Below are 13,150 nucleotides of genomic sequence, written 5' to 3' on the forward strand. Positions count from 1 at the left end.
TGAGTGCTCAGTAAATGGGAGCACAGGGTCAAGAGTCCAAGGATGTGAGGTATTCCAGCAGCAATTCCCAATTTATGTGAGAAGAGAGAAGAGAAACAACCAGAAAACCCAATCTCATGGTGGCACGCAGATAGTTCTAGTAATAGCCAGCAGCAACCATTACACTCCTCCTACTCCCCCGCTGCCAACCTCAATGCAGAAGGGAGTTGGAGCCTGGGTCCTTCTGCTTCAAGAAGGTCACACTGTTCTCTGTGAGAATAGCACAGCTTTGCCTTTTCACTTACACGTGGCCTTTGGCAGGTGAAAGCCTGCCAACTAGCAGTGTTACAGCTACAGGGCAGTCAGGGAAAGCAAGAGTTCCCACATGCTAACAGGGTGTGGCTGTTTTCTCATTTGCAGGGTAGAAGGACCTCGAGAGACTGGAGGGAAGGGCAGAGAAGTATTGTCACAAACTCAACAGAGGCAAATGCAGGTCCTGCCCCTGGTGAGGAATAACCCACACTGCAGTACAGGCTGGGGTTGATTTGCTGGAAAGCAGCTCTGCAGAAAGGGACCAAGAGTCCTGGTGTGCTATAACCTGTCCATGAGCTAGCAGTGTGTCCTTGGGGCAAAGAAGGACAATGGTATCCTGAGGAGCATTAGGAAGAGCATTGTCAGCAGGTCAAAGAAGGTGATCCTGCCCCTCTACTTAGCCCTAGTGAGGCTGCATCTGGAGTGCTGTGTCCAGTTCTGGGCTCCTCAGGACAAGAGAGACACGGAACTTCTGGAGTGGGTTCAGCTAAGAGCAACAAAGATGACTGGGGGACTGGACCATCTCTCTTATAAAGAAAAGTTGCAAGGGTTGGGCCTGTTAAGCTTTGGGAAAAGACGACCGAGAGAGGACCCCATCAATGTCTATGAATATCTGAAGGCATGGTGTCAAGAGGCTGGAGCCAGGCTCTGCTCTGTGATGACAAACAATAAGCAATGGGCAGAAACTGATGCACAGGAAGTTCCACCTGAATGTGAAGAGCAGCTTCTTTACTGTGCAGGTGACTGTGCATTGGAACAGATTGTCCAGAGAAGTGGGACTGTGTGCCTCACTGGAGATATTCAAGAACCATCTAGATACCAATCCTGTGCCATGCTGTCTAGGATGATCCTGCTTGAGCAGGGAGGTTGGACGAGATGGCCCGCTGTGGTCCCTTTCAAACTGACTCAATCTGTGGGTTTTGACTTCAAAAGATTGCTGTTTGACAGCATCTTTTAGAAGAATCACTTGGGCTTTTACTGAGGGCCAGCAGACAAATTGTTGCTGTAAGGTGTTGACAGGGAATTTCTAACCAGACTGCTTAAACTACTCTCATAACTCTTTATTTTTCTACCATGTTAACAGAATTTCTGGTTTTGTTTCATGAAAAATTGTATTGTTCTTAAAGAATAAGTGTTAGGGGTTTTACAGTCTGCCATTTTATAGGATTTTGCAATACCTGATTATAAGATATGTTAATAAATAATGAGAGGAAATTTAAACTAGTGAAATTTGAAAATTGCAAAACTACAATGATATAGCTGGAAGATACTCAATCATTAACACTGCAGGAGTAGCACAAAGTAAAATACATTGCAAAATCTCAACCTTTTGTTAGTCCAAAACAAATATCACACAAACATGCAGCAACAAAAAAAATACATAATATAAATCTTGGCTAATATAGCTTCTGAAAAGATAATTCATATATTGTCTGACTTGATGTGATGACAGCTGTAGTACTCTATTTATACATAGTTGTCTAGAACACTTTGTTTTAAGGAAGAAGGGTGGTGAAATTACCTTTGTTTAGTCATACTGATTCCCACATGATCTTCAAGATACTCACCCCTCATTAAGTTGAGAACAAGAAGGCTCATTATGTGGTGAAACCTTAGTTTAGAAACTTTGGAATTATTTTCTTCACATTTTCAACTCATATGAATGTGATAAACACTGCTCACTAAAGATGAAGTGTTGCACATCTGACAAATGGACTCATGCTACTAATACAGCATGAGAAGCTGGCCAGAATACACAAAAATAAACTGAAAAACCTTTTAAATTTAATCTGTCTAATAAATAGCTCTTTTGGCTCTTTAAAGGTAGCATATGTATATAAAAAACCATATCACTGTATGCCACAGAGATTTTAATGACACCCTTTTCAAATGTGTCCATGTCCACTTCTCCAACGTTATGGCTCTCTCCTTCTCATTCGTATAGTCCCCCAAAAGTATTGAATCTGTATTTTTAAATTAATTGACTGAATTCAGATTACAGCGGTATACAGGGACTAACTCTCCCTGTTGTAGATATAACTCCTTCTGTCTGTAATAAATGGATCTTACTGGTTTCCCTTTTCTATACCTGAAGGCAGACAGTGGAGGGAAGGTTATATGCAGAAGACCATGTCTGGATGTCAGTGCACTATTGATGACAAAGCTGTCAGCTTCTCCCCCCTGCTTCAAACAAAGCACAGGAATATCGCATGGTGAAACTGTAGGATTATGAATTTTCCTCCTTCCCTGAAAATCTTCTTTGGTAGGCTAAACCTCTGAAAGTTCAAGTTTGACCTATGTTTTGCTTTATAAAATAAGGATTGATTGATTGATTGATTCATGAAAATACTACTTGAGAAAATAAATCCATCACCTCTTCAATAAAACTCCTTTGACTGCAAATTGCTATAATTCATATAAAATGTTGAATAAAAGCTGGAACTTGTTTCCATTTATCATTGTATGTTTCTGAAAGTTGACCATAGAAAGACTCTTTGTCCTACCAAGGACATTGACAAAGCCCACTCCAGTACTGATAAAAAGTGAGAAATGTAAAATGTAAGAAGATAGTAATGAAAAGTGCTGGGATGAGCAAGATATGCCAGACTAGAAATTGACTGGGTTTTGTTATATTAAGGTATTCAGTTTTTCATTAATGAGTAAGGACAGAGAGGCATTCTCCATGCCTGTGAGGCAGGACAGAATCAGTCAGGTCCCAGGGGCAGGACACATGAGTACTTGAGGCAATGTTCCAGCTGTGGGAATGAATGACAACTGCATCCTGTAGTGGAGAAAATGAGTGTATGAGGCTTGACCAAGATGCTGAATATCCTCAGTCCCCAGAAATATGTGCTGACATGGAATTCTGCACAAAATGTCAGTAATCAGAGAGGCAAACAAAATATCTAGATCTGCTCATTTTCTTCTCCTACAGGTGTGGAAACCAGGGACCTTTGTGCTGAAAGGCACAGAGTAATGCTTAGTGGTATAAAAGTGGTGTAAGATGAGAAAAAATGTGAAATAAGAATGCCAAAATTCCCCTACATTCCCTTTAACAGGAGCTGGTTTTAGGGGAAGGAAGCAAGCCAACTGCCTGGAAAAAAAAAAATGTGAGCTTTCTTAAAGATAAAATTATAAAAGCAATACATGTTGTCCAACATGCATGTTGAAGGAAGCAGAATCTGTGCCATCTCCTTTGCCCTTGGGAGGGCGGGTGTACATTGCAGGTATAACTAGTGGAAGTTAGAACTCTCTCCCAGTGAAGGGAAGACCAGTCTAAACACTATATAACTTTTTTTTCTTTTGTTCAGTACTGTCATGTGCTTCATGTGACCAACTTGTCTTGTACCTTCACTGCATTTGGAAAAAGTGTTGTGTGTTGGAACTACTCTGTTGCACTTTTCTTCAGTACAGTTTGGCTTCTATGATTTTTTTTTTTTTTTTTTTTTTTTTTTAATGGATTAAAAAAATCTTCTGTCCCTGACTGGCTATTAGAGGGCTGAATGTTTTTCAAAAGGAAAAGTTGAAATAACAGTGGTAATGACAGAGTGATATAGAATGTGGGAGAAAGTTTATTTTGGTATGCAAAAGTGGGCCATAGAATTACAAGCTTCAGGGATTAAAACAATTTTACCAAAAATGGTTTATCTTTGCCAGCAGATAATATAAGCTAGAGGTTTCTTTTAACTGTCACTCCAGTTAAATCCAATGTGCATGTTTCTATCGTCTTTGCGTTTATTCTGCCTCTTACTTTTTCTGCAATTCCCCCTTCTCTCACTTTCTCTGATTTCTGCTTTCTCTTGGCTTTCTACTATGTGCATGCTTCATTCTCATTCTGCTTTGCTGATCAGATCCTGCAGTCATATTCCTACTTCTTACTTCTCCTTACTTGTATTGATCTACCAGGTTCATTTTTTATGCAAAATCTATCAGCAATTTTATCTATGTACAAACAGCTCCTAAAAGAATTTTTTAAAATCCCTATATCCAGTTATATTTATATCTTTTGCCTTTAAAATCACCTTCTGGTTCAGGGGATAGGTGAGAGAAATCACAGAAAAAAACCCCAGTAGCATCTTACTTTCCCTTTTTTAGAATATATAGAGTCCATGAGCACAGTTGAAATGTATGCAGACCTTAAGCTTCTGAAATCTAAAAAAAGAGGGACAAAAAGGAGTATGTTGAGATATGTGTTTAGTAATTATAATCCCAAGCTATGGAAAAAGAGCAGGGAAGAGTCAGAGTGCTAGAGACTGTGGAAAAGGTACTTTGTGACTACACAGCAGCAATATGGTAGCCTTGCTCTGGACATCCTCTGATATCATTAGTGTTTCGTCAGTGAAATTTTGGCCTTCCCCATGTATGTTCTGTCTTCTCATCAGCTTTCACAGACCACAGCCATGGTGGCAAGACATGGCAGGAAAGAGAGAAATCTGCAGTGCTGCTCCCACCACACACACTGTTGGGCAGAGCTGAACTGACTTCTACTGGAGTCTGCTGGCAAACTTTGCTACCTGGGATAGTGCCAGATCAGATCTATGGAGCTGAGCTTCATTGAAAGCCATTTAATTTAAAGGATGGGATAGAACAAGAAAGAACCCCTCTGGTTATTAAAGCATCTGCACAAACAGGAAAAAAACTCAGCTGGTGCTATAAATCAAGTGGCAAATAATGAGAATTTGTGTTTTAACATCAGGAAAACCAAAATCATCCTGTTGCAATAGTTGTTTTAAGAACAGCACTGGTAGCACTTGCACTTAGATTTTCTGACGGCACATTCTTTCCTGTATAAACTCTCTTCATGTATCTGCAGCTTTCTTAAACCTAGGTGTCAAGAGTAGCAGTGGAACAAGCCTCAGTGCTTTCATTGTACTGCTTATGGGTAGGTAGAGACAGACAGAACTATTTTCTTTGAGTTGATCAGACCATACTTTCATTTGGCATCATTTACAGAAACAGTTTTCAAAGTGTTGCTTGCAGAACACTCACTGGTGGTCCACAAAGAATTAGCTCATCACATAATACACATTTTGCTGTCCTTCTTTTTCTTCCTTCTGCTTTCTAAAAAGACAGCTAAAGCTGGATTCAGTGCTTTGCTAGCACTCCTTCTCTGGGCAAGAAAATGCTGTACTACTTGCTGGAATGTTACAGGTTTCTGAATGCATTGATTTAAAAAAGTTTATCAGTCCTTCCACTGGCATCTCCTGAAAGCTAACAGCTGGCCCTCCTTAGCTATCTGGCAAGCACCTGGTGCACAGCAAAAGAAAGTATAATACTTGTGTTCTTTTTTTAAAACATGACAAGGAGGCAATACAAAAACAAATCACAGTAATGCGCAATTATTCCAGCCTTGGTTTGTGCACAGTCAGCATGCTGAGATCTTCCAAGCCAAGAGGATTTTTTCCTTGCTTTTAAAGAAAGATTTATTCTTAAGGGTGAAGAGGCCAAATTCCCAACATTTCAGCCCTCAGCTGGCTTTTGTCAAGGGTTTCTTATGCACACACATGGTGAAGCTTGGCTAAGGTGCAGGGGAAAAAAGCTATGAAGCAAATTCTATGGATTAATATATACTCTTTGTAGTAATGTTAAGGTTTGCCAAACTTTTCATTGATGAGGAATGTGAAAGCTTAGGAATATATGCAGATCCGAATATACTTTTACATGCACAGATAAATAGCATAGTCTTTGTTTTTCTAGCATGACTTTACTACTGTATTATCTTACTTTGCCATTAATTCCACTACATAAAGTCAGTAACCCTTTCAACTACACAGCTGGAATAAAAGTAGCAAAATCTGGCCTTCTGTGACCCTAGTAGTACAAAGCTCACATCCCTCCCTCTTCCAGCCTATCTGTAGGGTAAGATCCATGCTTATCAGATGAGGCTCTCCTTCACTTTAAATTTAGAAAATATGCACGAGAGCATACTCATGACGTTTAAAAATCATTTGAATTTATGTCTACTTCCGGTTTTGAATTTTTTCTGCATGAAATATTTTTTCTGCATGAAATAACACACACTTCAGAGTTGGCTTCTACCTAGTGACTCTGGGGACTTGCCCAGCCTATGCAAGGTTTAGAGATGAAGTGATACCCCTACCCTCAAGTAAGACATATACTATTCCATGCCGATGGTGGATTCTAGTCTGTGCTCCTTGAAATGATGAATTTTACATTCTGTCTTTAAAAATAAATGCATAATGTTAGACATTTTGCACTGCGTAGCGTTAGACATTTTGCACGTCAAAATCACTGTCTACAGCAGCCACAGTCCTGAGAGCAGGGGCTGAGATCTGTAACTCTTCTAGTTAGGTATCCAAACCACCACTTTTGTTTTCCCTTGGGCCTCTTACATGACTCTTGTACACCCAGCTGTGCAGCTGTAGATCCTTGCCAACGATTCTTGACAATGCTCTTCTGCACTTATAGAAAGCTTTATTTGGGAGTCTACACAAAGTGTGATAAAGGGCTTGAATCCTGTGTGGACAAGAATGAAAGTCACTCTGAGACACCTACTTCTAATAAGGGTTATCTAAAAAATAATAGACAGTATGTAAAAAAAGTAAACATTTACATAAGCAGCACTTTCTGCTAAAACTTCAGCCTCTTCTCTTCTTCCTAGACAGCAAAAGTTACTCCATGCTCTGTGCCTCTTCTGAACCCTCTGTTCCTTCCTAGGAAAAAGGCCCTAGCCCTCAATACTTGGGATGTCAAAATTCAGTTTTCCTTTTACCATTGAAAACAGGTGAAAATCCTCTGCAACTATGCAATGTCATATAAATTAGGACATTGTTGGTCGAAAGAAAGAATTATCAGTCACTTTCTTAGATGCAGATACTTATATTCTGTCTAAGTAGCTCTTTAAATAAACAAGTAACTTTATGCCTTTTTTACCCAGCTGTTGTACCACGCGGTGCATGGACTATTGTTTCAGTACCTCTCACTCTTTGTGAGGAAGTATGAGATTTTAATTAATATACTGGTGAGAAATTTTAATATATGTATATATAAACAACATTCTGAACTACCAGTTGAAAATAATTTAACTTGAAAGCACAAAATTTATATGAAAATAGAGAAGAAAACATGTACTGCAATTTTAGGAACCAGTATTTTCTGACTGACAAACTCCAAAGACTGTTTTAACATTGAAAAGGACATACCATAACACTAGTTAAAGTAGATGAAAATATTTTAAAGTCATAGTTAAAATGTATTTGGAGAAAACTTGTTGAATAAATACAATACAATTGTAGGAATTTAGAGTAGAAACTAATTTCTAATGTCACTGGATTTACAGTAAATAAACAGCATTGTTCACCTTAAGAAAATAAGGGCCCTTAAAGAAGTTAATTTTTTACCCACATCAGATGTTATATTTATATCATCCTTTTCAGTTTAAGGACTTGTATTTGTTCTCTTTCTTCTGTAAACAGAGCTGTCAAAAATAAAAATATTTACACTTAAAGTGAGTTCCATGAGCTCCACAGTAGGACATCTTCAAAGCACAAAACCAGCATGTGCTAAAGTAGAAATTTTCAAAGACTCTGAGGTAAAATTATCTTTTCCATTTCCATAGTTTCATTTTGCTAGGATTTTACTCTTCTGATAGATTTTCTCCTTTTTCTAACCCTGCCCTCTTTGTTATGTGCTCATGCACTTTTTGGAGAAGAGGATAAATCTTGTAGGTATTTTTAAAGTTCCTTCATTTGCTGAGGGAAAGTGGTACCTCTTAAAACGGTTTGTGTGTGGTTTTGGCTGGGATAGAGTTAATTTCTTCGTAGTAGCTGGTATGGGGCTGTGTTTTGGAATTGTGCTGGTAACTGTGCTGATAATATATGGTTGTGTTTATTATTGATCAGCATCAAGGCTTTCTCTGCTTCTCACCCCACCACTCCAGCAAGCAGGTGGGAGTGCACAAGGAGCTGGAAGGGAGCACAGCTGGGAAAGCTGAGCATGACTGACCAAAGGGATATTCTGTACTGCTTGGTGTCGTGCTGAGCATTTATAGCTGGTAGAAGAAGGAAGAAGGACAGGTGTTGGGAGTGATGGTGTTTGTCTTCCCAAGTCACTGTTATGCAAAATGGAGCTCTGCTTTCCTGGATGGTTGTGGAGCCTCCCTCACTGGAGATATTCAAGAACCATCTGGACAAAATCCTGTGCCATGCGCTCTACGATGATTGTGCTAGAGCAGGGCGGTGAGACCAGATGACCCAGTGTGGTCCCTTCCAACCTTGCCTATTCTGTGACTCTTGACTTCAGAAGATTGATGTTTGAGAGCTATATATCTGTATAGCAGTACATGCACCTAAATGGCATTACTTCAGAGGAGAGCTCCTTAGAAAGTATCACTACATGGGCCTCTGTGAAAAAAATATTAGCATCCATAGATACTAGGATAATAGCTTAGGAGAAGAAAAAGAGAGAAAAAAAAAAAAGCAGATAACATGATCTCCTGCAAGAAGCAGGGAGAAAGTTATGCAGTAATATCAGCAAAGTTCGATAATATCAGCATCCACAGAGCATGAGTAACTGTTTCTCAAAAGAGAGCTGATGTTTGAGGGCAAATTGATAACCCAGTCGTGAGAGTGGGGAATATCTGCCTCAAAAGCCATATTGGCCACCATAAACCTCTGGAAAACGCCTGAAGAAGAAACTGGCACAAAGTTAAAAATAAATTAAAATACTTTTTATGGAGGCATAAAAAGCTGAAAAGAGCCAAAGTTCAAAACTTACGCATATATCAATGATTGCAGAGTTAAAACATCTTCTTGTCTTGGAAAGATAATAAATGGATAGAAATAGGAGAGATAATTTTAAAAAATTATCTTCCTTTTTTCCTGAAACATTCCTCACATTTTTCTCAGAGGACCTGCAAGAAATAGAAGATGAGTGGATACAATGCAGGTTGAGTTTATTCCCACAAAGGAGTAGACTAATTTAATGGAATTAAATGATGACAATTATGGAAATTTCAATAAAAGCTGAGTAAAGAGTGTCTTTTTTCATTTTTTTTCATTAGAATTATGTCACCCTATTGGTCTTATGAAGAAACTTTATGCTCTAGAAAGAAAGGAAACTAAGCAGGTAAGGAATTTGACAATTTCAAAGAGGGGAGGATCTTTCACTGCTGTGGATTCTCCAGTCAGGCTGTTCCAGCAATAAAACAGATGCTTCCCACCTATGACTCCTGAGTTGCTATAGGAATTACATTTAGACCTTTAGCTGGAGCTTTGTCATACAAATAACAAGGCTACTCCAGTGTGATGGTTTCATGATATGGCTTATGGAAGGCAGTAAAACAGACTCTGGAGATGGAAATGTCACAATGTCATCATGAAGTCCAGCTGTGGGGCCCATGTAGACTTGTTTAGCAAGGAAATAAAAGCATTCTAGGCCTGCCAAAGATATATTCTGTTCCTGAGCCACTCTTGGAGCATTCCTTGCCCTCAGCTCACTGATCAATGCTGTTCACAAGCATTAGATTTTGGTATACAGCTCCAGGTAACTACACTGGGTTTAGAATAATGGATAAAACAGATACACTCACTTAAAATCAGTGTGCTTATTTCTGCTTTTGGACATACCCAAAATAATCAAACAGATATGTAGAAGGGGAATATTTTCCACTACCTGTGAGGGGAAAAATCCTCCAGGAGATGGCTAATGACAAACATTTTTCCATGTCTGATACATCAGCAGGATTCTGGCATTGCCCATAGGAAAAAAATCCACATGTCTGTGCACATTCAACACACCCATAGGAAGACACTGTTTTTTTGCAGACTGCCATCGCAGTTATGTTTGGCACATATGTTTTTCATTGGAAAATAGAAAATGTTGGTGGTATACAGCACACTAAACTGTGCACTTTCTACTGGGAGGAGAATGAGATAAGATTGACTACAAGATCATGCAGCTGTGGGAAAAGATGGAGATTTTGGGTAAAGCTAAAAAAAGCAAAAACCACTTCTGTGTAATGAAAATAGCAAATATGGGGAGAAGTTTAAATGGCAAGACCTGCAGGTAGGTCACAGTAAGTATGAAGAATTTATCAACGCATCTGATCCTGCTAACAAGGAGGAAATTGACTCTTTGAATGATACAGAAAAAATGGGGCCAAAAGAAAATCCAAATTAAAGCAGCTAGTCAAGAGTCCTACAGTGTCTAAACATACGTAGAGATATTAAAAGTTTACAAAACACAGAATGTTACTTAAATAATGAGAATTATTTATTAATCTTCTACATGTATATTAGCACATGCCTATCTGTGTTCTGTTCTATGTTCTAGTACAACAGTATCATCAAGTGTAGACTCAGCTGCCATGGTTGCAAATGAAAGTGAATTTCAATGCATTCACTAAAGAGGAGACTTTGGATGTTACCTAGGTGAAAAAATCTCCTGTCATTATCCAAGGTCCTTGTCAGCTGAAAATGCCATCACCTCAGTGTTGCCAATGTCTACAAAATGCTGTAAAACAGCACACCAAGGCTGTAGTTATGGATGTATGGACTGCAAATTGGCCAAAACCTCAGAGAGATTCGGGCTTACAGATATATTTTCAAACGTTTTTGACAAAAAATATGCAGTGGAGTAAGTCCAGTGCTACATGTCACAGACAAAATCAAATAAACCTGTCCTGCCTCGGATGAAAAGAGATTACAAAATGATGGAGTTAGAGCTCAGGATGAAATCCCACAGAAAATAATAAAAAAAAACCCATAAGGACTGCCAAGTTGAGAAAACACCGTCTCAATTGCTATTATCTGTTAAGAACTCTTTATGTTGTTTTCCATTGCATGTTTTCATGATGTTTCTGTAAAGGCCTGTCATATGTATAAGAAATGCACCTACTACAGTGGTCCCCCAGTGAAACACAAGGCAATATGTTAAAGACACAGGAAAAACTCATCTGGATGAAGAAATAATTTTCAGGTTGTTGTTACTAATATGGAAAAAAAAAAGAAAATCAACAGGGAAAAAAAGCACCAAATTATAAAAAATTAACATCTCTGAAGTCAAATTTCACTGGGGATTTGGAGAATTAGAGATTAAGGCAAAACTTCTTTTAACAGGGTTCTCAGGTACTGCATGATCGCATGAGAAGGAAGTTGTCTGACTCTCTCCTAGGTTGTAAATTGTTATGATGCCACATTGACTATCTCTGAATATACATGGCTATTATCCTGTGGACACATACTCTGTTGGCATGGTAGACATTTTTTCAAAAAAATACGGAAAACAGAATTTCCTAGTTTACATAAGAGGTTCTCAGTGTGGCCATAACCATTGTGCAATGACATAAAGGTGCACCAAAACACAGCACCACAATGAAATGTGGACTTGATGCCTCCTGGCATAGAGATATTAAAAGTTTACAAAACACAGAATATTACTTAAATAATGATAATTATTTATTCATCTTCTACATGTATATTTGCACATGCCTCCTGGCATCAAGAGTGATGTAATTTTTCCTGCTGTAATCACAGTTTAGAGCACCTCATTACATCTGAACTGTGCATTCCACAACTGCTTTCAAACTCCCACAATCTATCTTCATCTACTCTTCATATTGGTGTGTGAGCTACATACACATCAGCTTCCTCATGTTTGGGTTCCTCTTGGAGAAAAATCAATGTGTGAAAGCCAGATGGAAACCATGATGAGAAAACTCATTGAGATATGGCACTAAGTGGAAATCTTCAGTTGTCAGTTCTGTTTCATTCTCTGACCCAGATAAAAGGACAACACATAGAAAATGAAAAATACTCTACATAACTAATGTATCTTAATCTTTGTCTTTCCAAAAACTGCAGACTAATTCATAGATTGTGAGAAAGAAGGGAGAGAAGCAAGATAGAGAGAGAAAGAAACAAGTCTGTTGAGGAATAAGAAATTAGGCAAAATCGCATTCTTTTGGTCGTGTTCAAAGAATACTGGGTTCAGATGAGGGAGAGATTAGAAACAACACTGAATATTGTCACTCAGATACTGACATTTGACATAATCCCATTACAATTTCCCAGAGACTGCCAACAGCTTGTGCTGCATTTATTCAGTTGTTCATAATATTAATCCCAAATTTCTTTAAACTTCTACATCAGAAACAGGTGTGATGAAAATCATAAAATGTCATTACACAAAAAAATAGTATACTAGGGAAAATGTATGGTGGTCATCTGAATGTTCCTTCTGGTCTTCCTTCTATTCTGTCCTGTACTCTGTAAGATTGCGTCATCCTAGCTGAATGTCTAAATGATACATAAAATAACTTAGTGTCATGCTGAATTGTAAGAAAAGTGGGGTTTTTTGTGTCCAGCTTGTGATGGATGAACCAAAGAGAACCACGAATTTACACACTGAGTTTGAACAACCTTTGTGATGCTAAGTCTAAGCATTTTAAAAATGCGTTTTCTTCCTCCCTCTGTTCTCCCTTGTTGTCATGACATAGGTTTCTTTTTATTTTAATATTTTCTGGGTTTTGCTTTCAAATGTAGCTTTTATGTATTTGGTAAAATCTTGGGAGGAAGAACAATCATTCAGGAACAAACTACATTTTCTGACTGTAGCATGGTTCCTTCCACGGAAAAAACTTGGCCAACTGACCATCATTCCCCTGCGATTTTCTGGGGACATCTCCTTTGGTCACAGTTCAGATTTTTCTTCTTGGCCAGAGGCACATAAGGAAACATAATCTGAACACAAATTCTGATGAAGAGTTCCTTCTCTCAACACCACAAGACAGGCTCCTATCCATATGGGTGGATACATCAAGACAGATTTCAAGCGCAAAATGGAGCTCCGGTGTAAAGCATATGCACTTACATAGATATATTAAAACTGAATTAAGATT

This window comes from Hirundo rustica, chromosome 1 (assembly GCF_015227805.2).
Source record: "Hirundo rustica isolate bHirRus1 chromosome 1, bHirRus1.pri.v3, whole genome shotgun sequence".
In the NCBI taxonomy this organism is placed as follows: Eukaryota; Metazoa; Chordata; class Aves; order Passeriformes; family Hirundinidae; genus Hirundo; species Hirundo rustica.